Here is a 9,407-nt window from a genome sequence, read left to right as displayed (position 1 = left end):
CTGACTCTTGTAAGAACATTTCAAACATGCATACATTGCTGTTGCTGGTGCCCTGTGTTCTTATTATATAGGGATGGATCAACAGAGGAATCATGTTTGGAAGAGATGTAGGTTTAAATATCCATTTAAAGGCCCCCCTTATTCATAATGGTGCACCTTACTCATAGATATGCCACTCTGCCCCGATATGCCACTCTGTCCCCCAGAAATGCCACTCTGCCCCCCTGATATGCCAGAAACCCACAGATATGCCACTCTGCTCCCCTGATATGCTTTATACCCCTCGATACTACATGTTCCGGGAGTCGGGCGATACGAATTGCACATCCCTGTGCTAAACCCCCATTATAGGCCGCACCCAAACTTTAAAGGCTTAAATTAGGGGAAGAAAGTGCGGCCTATAATTGGGTCAATAGTTTATTGGACAGAATGTACTTTACTCACATCCTATTTGTTTCCTTGCAATGTAAAACCATTTCATACAGCCATATAGTGCAAGTAAAAAAAAAATGACACAGTGCTCAGGTAGTGCGGTAGAAAAACTACTTTAATGCATTTCTTTAGAAGGGACCCAAAAAATGTTTTGGGCGCAACCAAGCTCCTTTATCAAAGTGTACAGTCATATAGTATAGTACCAAATGAACAGTTGCTTGATTGTCTCATATGAATAGTGACACAGAATGTTATAGAAAGATTATTTTTTTTATTTGTTTGTTTTGTGTTCTGCTAGATTGTTCATAGATTTCAATTTACTAATAGATCAAGCAACGTGTATGAAATATTAGGATTTATTTGAAACATAATGCTTATAAAAATATTTATAAAAGCTTAATGGAGATGTGACAGATTTTCCAAATTCTGTATGTTACAGTTCTCTACTTTAAATAAACGTCTGTAATATTGTTTATCAAATTAAGCAATGTATATGTTTTAGAAACCAACCCTATATGTATAACATGGGGAAATTATTTTAAGCAATTTCTCTTCTGTTAAATTGCTGCTGTTGTTGGTTCAGATAGCTTTTTTAAGAAAGGGTGAGAAGAAGAGAGAAGCAGTAAATTGATCATGTAATACTGGCTCTGAAACAGACTGCCCCCTATCTCAGCTTCTATGTCATGAACTTTTAAACGGCATACCTATAAAACATTTTTGCAGTTTGCAGTGTTCTGGCCCTGGAGTACCCCAACACATATAGTTACACACACACACACACACTGACACACATACTTACTCAATATACACGTACTCCCCTTTTGGAAACTCTTTCTTCGCATTAGCCCACACACAGTGCAAGCTGCTGCGCTACTGCTGTGGGTCACATAATTCCGCATTACGTGACCCCATTTGAATGGGCAGGTCAGCCTAATCTAGACCAATTTAGGGGGAAATTGCACTCCCTCTGGATAGCCTGCCTCTGCACGCTGTAGGTAACTTTAATATATGAATTTATTTATACTAAAAGCTATGATGGTATCAGTTTCCTTTTAACCTATGTCATGGCGCCTCTCACCCCTCTGTAAAAATGCCATTTACATTGCTTTAAAGAACACCAGGAGTATAGTAACATGATTTGTTTATTTGACAACAGACACTTTATCACTATAACTATCACTCTATTGCTATATATATGAATTCTATGGTTTTACATATCAAGACAATCTAAAAATCTAGGTAAATACAACCTCAGATGAACAATAACACATGACATATTACTCCGTGTCAGCAATAACTTGAAATAATTGTTTACTGTATGACTTTATCAGTCTCTCACATCGTCGTGGAGGAATTTTGGCCCACTCTTCTTTAGCATGATGCTTCGGTTCAGCAGTTTGGTAGAGAAGGGATAATGGTATGGGGCTGTTTTTGGGGGGTTAGGCTAGGCCCCTTACGTCCAGTGAATGGAAATCTTAATGCTTCAGCATATCAAGACAATGCTATGCTTCAAACATTGTGAGAACTGTTTGGGGGAGGCCTTTTGCTATTCCAGCTGTTAGATGGGTTTGTTGTGGAAGAACTTGACCGGCTGCACAGAGCCCTGACCTCAGCCCCATAGAACACCTTTGGGATGAACTGGAACGGAGAGGCCTTCTCATCCAACATCAGTGACTGACTTTACAAATGCTCTACTGAATGTATGAGCAAAAAAAGCTGTTATAGCTGCAAAGGAGGGACCAATTAATTAATGTCTATGTACTTAGAATCTAATGTCATAAAAGACCCTATGTTTCCATATATATATATATATATATATATATATATGAATCTGGACAGAGTTGCATTACCTAAGAGACTATGGTGGTGTTTAGGAAGAGCCGATCTTTAAAGTGGGCTGCCTACTATCAGGTCTGCTCACGAGTAGGAAACCGAAAGGCTAGGTGTCACAGTATACTCTGGATTAGAATATTTATGTGGCCAGTACATTTACATAAATATGTTTGAGTCAGGCCAGCACTTATTTTTATGCAACCACACAGTGCATATTTTTTTTTACATATGTCCCAGGTGGTTAAAGGAGCCATTTGATGATACTGCTCAATGTAATATATGGTAAATGTTGACATTTCTACCAAAACATCATTCATCATAACTTGTGTAACTACAACATCCACTGGGGGTAAAATTACAAGTCCTGAGTCTAATGGAGTTTGGGCCTTTCTGAAGACCATGTCCCTGGTGTCTAGTAATGTCTGTGCTTCTTCCTGTTGTATGTGCTGCAACACATCAGTAATTAGTTACAGTCTACAACACGCACAAGTGGACAGATCTTTTCTACAGAAGCACAGAACTTTTGCCTATCCAACAGAAACCAACAACAATAGAAAAAGTATGAGTGAGGGACCTAGCAGCAGTAGGGCCCCAAATCACTTACATGCACAGGCCCCCAAATCACTTACATGCACAGGCCCCCAAATCACTTACATGCACAGGCCCCCATAGCTACAGACTGCCACTGTAGGGGCATCCCTAGATCTGGAACTTATTATTTAAAAACTTTGCCCTATATATTTACGTCTACCAATGTACAACGTGTGTTTTTAACAAGTAATTTAACAGCACCAAAACATTTGTGATTTCAACTATTTAGAGACCAACTATCATAGTAGCATCTTATTCAAAAATAAAAAATGTGAATGTATGAAATTATCATGCGCAGAAGATATGTAGAGCTCAATTGGAATTCCACATGATCCATAAATGTACAGAAGATGTGTAAAGAGTAACTGGTCTGTGGTCAGAAGCAGAGAAGATGTATGCACGTTCTGTCAACATGTTGTTTAAGGTTCTGTCTTCTCCTTGCTGATTATATCATTTAGAAATTGCTGATGTGATGTCAGTAAAAATGTTTGCGCATGATTCTGCATATGAAATGTGGTTCACAGCAGCTGTTGTAATAGTAACATAGGTTGACCTCTTCTTTGGTTTTTTATTTTGATTAATTGCTGTATTTTGATAGCTATGGGTGATGCCAGTAAGTGAGTGTGGAAGGACTAATGTTACAGGAAGGAGCTGATATGAAATACCTAAGTAGTATTCAGTTTGCTCTGCTAAAAAGTATCGGTAAACTCTGCATGGTATATTGCAAAGGGTGTAGGCTGGTGGAGTTCATCTTCCACTTTTCTAGTAAAACTCTTACATTTTGCGATAGTTGATATGACAGTAGCTCTTTAACTTAGGTATCAAGCATCATTGGTTACATATGTAGGAATGTTTTAAATAAACATCTCTGAGACTTTGTAAATATTAACCATTTAATAGCCTTTTGTAGCAATTTGGTAATGGTGACAGCCAAATGTTTTTTTTATGAAAATATTGCTTGTCAGACGGCAGAGGTGAGCCGAGCGAAACCTCAAACTAAGCTGAATGAGCTGTGCTGGAGCCAAATCCAACTCTCCAAAAAAGAAGGAAAGTCCCAGACACTTGCAGAGATCATTGTTCCAACAAGAAGAAGATCCTGAGCTGGCTCGTACTCCTCTCTGCAGAATACATGCATGCGCGAGGCATTGGGGATGAGCATGGCTCATGCCAATGGTTTGTCCAGCCATATTATGGGTTAAGAAGCAGGCAATTAGTGGCAGGAAGGCACTCACATTGAAACCTGCCACTTGTGGCATTCTCCTGGAGCTGACTGACGGTAAGTATATCACACGGAAAATGCATATTCTCCCCATGCATCTGCAAAAGGGGGACCATGTAAATTTAAAGGGACCTCTCAGCAATCATATGTAAATGATGGCTGGAGTATACGTTTAAGTCAGTTTTGGTTTGGCACAAATTACGTTCATGAAAAAGGTTTTAAGGTACAGACCATCTTTTTAGGCAGGTGCCTGGAATGATATTCCCTATGGTGGCAAGGATTACATGAAAAACCAAAAGGACTAACAGGATATACAGATGTGCAGGTCAGTTGGCTTTTTTTCTTCTGATTTTGTGGGGACACCCACAATCTGTATTTATGCAACGTTAATAGATATATTTATTAACGGTCTTTAATATAGTAGGAAGAAAGGTGCAGCCATGTAGCAGAAAGTGCAGTGCCCGTTAGGCTGGTTTAACAAGAATTTTGAATTTATTATTTTTACTGAAATGCCACATGGTAAACATCCAAATATATTTCTAATGTAGCCAATTTGGGAGCCATATTATCATTAATCCATATACTTGCAGAAAACTATTAAATTGTACTAATTTGGTATATTCTGATTGTTTGCGTGGTGATTTGATTTGTTTTGACTAATTTTGTAAGGGTATATCTGAGGAGATCTGCTTTAAGATCTGCTTTTTTGGTTGGTATATAAAGAGTTAACTATGCATTACAAGATCAGTGTCTCCAACACCCAAGTGGAGTAAAATAATAAATCCAAATTTAGGCAAACTTATAAATATAGCTCCTGCAGACTATAATGGGAGTTGTAATACAAAGTCACTTGCAATGTTCATACACCCGGTTTGTGGTTAAGTGGCTGTATTGCACATGAGCTTTTGAAAATGTGTGTTAAAAGGGCATAAAAGGGTTAACACAGTATTTTATCTGGGCTGGTCAGCAATATGTAAAAATTATGTGTCCTCGAAAACATGGCTGATGTATCAGGGTGAACATACAAGAAGTCTTTTGTTATCACCTCTTTTGTAACATTCCAGTTATGGGTTAATTCATTCAGCTGCATGTCAAGCAAGAAGACATGTTTCTTTAACATAGCTTCTCCAAAGCACCTTTTAATTCTTCACATACAAACAACATGTTAAATGTGGTTTTTAACATTTCATTGTGATCTTCTCTCACTTTTAAAAATACTTTCACTGGAAGAGCCAGCAATTCACTTTACGCAAAGACAAAAATAACTCAGGCTGTAAGGATATGTTTGACTTGGCAATGGTCCGCTTCACGTTCTCAGCACTATAGTACCAATCAGGCTGGTGGATCTCTGCCAAACTGTAATATTTCCTTTTTGCTGTTGTTCATAAAGGCATTCAGGAAAACAATTGAGCACAATGAGGCCTTCCTGTTCCGGCAGGCGTGTGAACCACCCAGTAAACTTGGAATGAGTCATAAACGAACTGTGAATTCCCTTTCATTTGCAAATAGGTCTTCTCTGCAGCAGCTGCAGCCATTTGATAAACATTGTAACGCAGATATATGAGCTCACATGGCTCCTATAGATCCATCTCTTCAAAATGGAAGACCTCGAAGCCCTAATGGAATTCCCTGGAAGGATGATTGAAATATTATAATATCCAACTGAAAATAAAAAAAAAAGATTTAGAAAACTGTACGTTATTTAGTTCAGGGGTTAAATGATATATCAAGGAGAAGAAAAAAAAACTGCTTAGGAAATTAATGATTCTTGTAAGCATGAGATAAGATGCCTCTTAAGCATGTAACTAACCAGGGCCGGCCCGACAATGGAGCCGAGTGGGGCAACCGCTCCAGGCGGCACTTTTGAAGGGGCGGCATTTTGCCACCCCAAGCGAAAGAGAGAGAGAAAGGGGCGCCGAGTGGTTTTCGCTTACCAAGCTGTCAGTACCCGCTCGGCGCCCCTCTCTCCTCTGCAGCGAGTCTCCCTGTTCGGTCTCGGTGCCGGCTTGTAATGCTGAGTGCCAGAAGATTACCTCATTTCTGGCGCTCAGCATTACAAGCCGGCACCGAGACCGAACAGGGAGACTCGCCGCAGGACTGCTGAAAGGTAAGTACAAGGGGGGGGGTAAGAGTAGATAATAGGGAGGGAGGGGGAGGAAGGGTAGATAATGGGGGGGTGCGGCAGGGACGGAGGGAGAGGAAGGGTAGATAAGGGGGGGTGGCATTTTAAAATTCGCCTCAGGCGGCATTTTGCCTTGGGCCGGCCCTGTAACTGACCAATAGCTGTATGCATTATGGATTCTCATGCTGTATGTCATAAAATGGTTGGTTTTTGAAAAAATATATATTTCAAATCTTTGCATCTAATATTTCATGAAATAAATATTACTAAATATACTGAAAATATGTTATATAAATATAGTAAAAAATGAGATGTATAGCCTCTCTTCATGTATGTTTGTTTTTTAAGAATTTGATTAAATTCTGGAAAATGAAGATTCATGTGAGATTTGAAAGCTTAGCGAGCTGTGGCCTAGTTTTATCAAGCACTGAAAAATAATCTTCACACGGAGAAACTCCTTCCAAACCCTACATTATTCAATTAGATGATTTATCAGATGCTAAATAGAAACTCTCTGCTTGATTAAATGTTTCTGTAAAGGAGCGCTGGGGAGTTTACTAACCTATATATCAATGGTGCTAGAGGGATCTGTAAAGGACCATTTAGCATTTACATTTATTCAATAACTAGTTCCCCTCCCGTATTTTTTGTGTATTTGTGGTTATAACTTATAAGTATTATTGGCTTGTAGACTCTGTATACCCTAGACTGGATGATTTATTCTATTTAAAAACATTTCCTTCCCTTATTCAGATACCAATTGACCTTGGAAAGAATAGCAAGATTGTCACAATAATATGAGTGTAAAGAAGTTACATTGGGTCAGGTGGGGAGCAGAGTAAGTAGAGCAAAGTCTAAAGAATTCTCCTAGAATTGCCTTCCCGTTAAAGAAGAAACCTTTCCCGTTAGACACTTTTTCTTGGCTTGGCAAACACCTGTTTCTAGAAAAATCTCTCATCACTTTTCTAAGTGTTTCGGTAAAACAACAAATGGAAAGCTGGTAGGCAGGCTATACTTATTACTTAGCGAATGCATTATGTTATGTTGTAGTAATTTAGATATGAAATAACATCACCCATCTAGGAAGTGAAATAACCTGTATAGACTTTCCATGTGCCAAATGTTGCTTCAAGGTGAAATATTTGATATTTCTCTTTCTCTTACATAAAAATGTTATGTTTGCTAGGTTACAAGTAGGTAAATGTCTAAAAACTCTGTATAAACTATGATTTTTATAATAAGCTAGAAGGTCAGGTATTAGGAAAAGGCAACACAATTATAACAATGTGACAACAGAATAATGGCAGGGAGCGTAACATTCATTAACCTCTGCCAAACAGGAATCGGTCGGTTTCACTTTTCAGGCAGCATCAGGTGAATGAATTCCACATTCAATTGGATGGGCAATACCTAGAAAACAAATCCCAGAAATTGAAACTTGTAACCTCTTTTCAGAGCACTTGAAGGAATTCATTAAACCTAAATGCCTAACAAGGATAGCGAGGGAAGTGAGCGTCAGCATTACGATCGTTTCAGATAATTTGCCAACAAATTGCACAGCCATAGAAAAGACTAACTTCATATAACATTTTAAAGACTACACTGGTTGCTTAGATTTAAGTTCCGATAACTCTGTAGAACTGTCGTACCTTAAAGGGACCATTATGAAAGAGCTTCTCCACGAAAACAGTGTGTAGCATAGCACAAGTAATTATGAAACCAAAAATACTTATAATAAACTTCACTCCAGTCTGCTGTTGATCATCTAGGTCTTAATTATGACATCCTTAGTGAGATGGGAGTAAATGACTTTTCTAGCCGTGTGAAAGGTATCCAAACAAAGCCATTTGTAAAGTAGGTAACATTCAGTAAGCTGCAATTTTATAAACTACCACTTCTAATCCAAAACGTATTTACCAGAATTTACTTTATGTGTAAAGATAAGGGTGACTAAAGTAATTGATCAAGGTGGTGCGGTAGACATTGCGTATCTGGATTTCAGTAGATCCCACATAGAAGACTTATAAATAAACTGCAATCTCTGGGTTTAGATCCCAATGTTGTTGAATGGATTAGGGGGTGGCTGAGTGACAGACAACAGAGGGTTGTAGTCAATGGCGTATATTCAGAACAAGGTGTTGTTACCAGTGGGATACCTCAGGGATCTGTACTTGGACCCATTCTCTTTTAATATTTTTATTAGTGATATTGCAGATGGACTTGATGGAAAGGTATGTTTATTTGCTGACGACACAAAAATTTGCAACAGGGTTGATGTTCCTGGAGGAAGAAGCAAAATGGCAAACGATCTAGGAAAACTGGAAAAATGGTCAGAGCTGTGGCAATTGGCATTTAATGTGGATAAATGCAAAGTAATGCACCTGGGGCATAAAAAACCCAAGGGCAGAGTATAGAAAATTTGGTACTGTCCTAACCTCAACGTGTGAGGAAAAGGATTTAGGGGTAATTATTTCTGAGGATTTAAAGGTAGATAGACAATGCAGTAGAGCAGCAGGTAATGCTAACAGAATGCTTGGTTGTATAGCGAGAGGTATTAGCAGCAGAAAGAGGGAAGAGCTCATGCCGTTGTACAGATCACTGGTGAGACCTCACTTGGAGTATTGTGTACAGTACTGGAGACCGTATCTCCAGAAGGATATAGAAATGTTGGAGAACGTGCAGAGAAGGGCTACTAAAATGGTTTATGGATTACAAGATAAACCTTACCAGGACAGGTTAAAGGATCTTAACCTATATAGCCTGGAAAAAAGACGTGACAGAGGGGATATGATAGAATCATTTAAATACTTAAAGGGAATCAACAAGGTAAAGGAAGAGAGTTTATTTAAAAGGAGAAATACTTCCACAACAAGAGGACACAAGCATAAACTAGAGGGGCAAAGGTTTAATGGTAACATCAGAAAATATTACTTTACGGAAAGGGTAGTGGGCGCATGGAATAGCCTCCCAGCATAAGTGGTAGATGTTAATACAGTAAAGTCATTTAAGCAAGCATGGGATAGGCATAAGGCCAAGCTAGATATAGGATAAGGGCAAGTACTAAAGGAAAGTACTCAGAGGTTGGGCAGACTGGATGGGCCTACTGGTTCTTATCTGCCGTCACTTTCTATGTTTCTATGATAATAATACAAATGGTTATGGTAGTGCTCCTTTAATACATAATGATATAGATAGCAGTGTTTATATCTG

This window comes from Sceloporus occidentalis, unplaced genomic scaffold, assembly GCF_023333645.1.
Source record: "Sceloporus occidentalis isolate IW3139 unplaced genomic scaffold, rSceOcc1.0.p SCAF_25, whole genome shotgun sequence".
Lineage (NCBI taxonomy): Eukaryota > Metazoa > Chordata > Lepidosauria > Squamata > Phrynosomatidae > Sceloporus > Sceloporus occidentalis.
Note: the sequence above shows the minus strand (reverse complement) of the source record.